We start from the raw sequence: 1,269 nt of genomic DNA on the forward strand, positions 1-1,269 counted from the left end.
TGCGGTCTCATATTGACAAGATATATCAAGGTCAGTTTACTAACAATCACTTGAAGGGTGAAATAAGGGGCTTTCTCCTATGTATGTGTATGTGTGTATGTGTGTGTGTATATATATATATATATATATATATATATATATATACACACACATACACACACTACTGGTCAAAAGTTTTAGATCGGTAAGATTTTTTATGTTTTTAAAAGAAGTCTCTTCTGCTCACCAAGGCTGCATTTATTTGATAAAAACAATGTAAAAAAAAACTGTTTTCTATTTTAACATATTTTAAAATGTAATTTATATCCTGTGATCAAAGCTGAATTTTCAGCATCATTACTCCAGTCTTCAGTCACATGATCCTTCAGAAATCATTCTAATATGATGATTTGATGCTCAAAAAACATTCATTATTATTTTCAATGTTGAAAACAGTTGTGTACAATTTAAAAAAAAAATTCTTTGATGAATAGAAAGTTCAAAAGAACAGCATTTATTTAAAATAGAATATTATCTAACATTATAAATGTCTTTACTGTAACTTTTGATCAGTTTAACTCATCCTTGATGAATAAAAGTATTGATTTATTTTATTTCTTTCCCCCAAAAATAAAATTAAAATTCTTACTGACCCCAAACTTTTGAACGGTAGTGTTTAATGTTACAAAAGCTTTAGATTTCAGATAAATGCTGTTCTTTTGAACTTTCTATTCATCATAGCATCATGAAATAAAAATGTAAAAAACTGTTTTCAACATTGATAATAATCATAAATGTTTCTTGAGCATCAAATCATCATATTAGAATGATTTCTGAAGGATCATGTGACACTGAAGACTGGAGTAATGATGCTGAAAATTCAGCTTTGATCACAGGAATAAATTACACTTTACTATACATTCACATAGAAAACAGATATTTTACATTGTAATAATATTTCACAGTATGTCTGTTTTTTTGTTTGTTTTTTTAATCAAATAAATGCAGCCTTGGTGAGCAGAAGAGACTTCTTTTAAAAATATAAAAAATCTTACCGATCTAAAACTTTTGACCGGTAGTGTGTGTGTATATATATATATATTAGATATATATGTTAGATATATATAATATGTACATTATTATTATTTATATATCATTATATATTTTATGCATGACACATGTGTCTATAATAACAGACCAACACGTGCAGGTATGCTCACAAGGACACTCATAAACACACGTGCAAACACACAAGCACACAGCATCAGTCGTCAATTATTAAACAAACAT

Source organism: Abramis brama (genome assembly GCF_963993115.1).
Source record: "Abramis brama genome assembly, chromosome: 16".
Taxonomy (NCBI): domain Eukaryota; kingdom Metazoa; phylum Chordata; class Actinopteri; order Cypriniformes; family Leuciscidae; genus Abramis; species Abramis brama.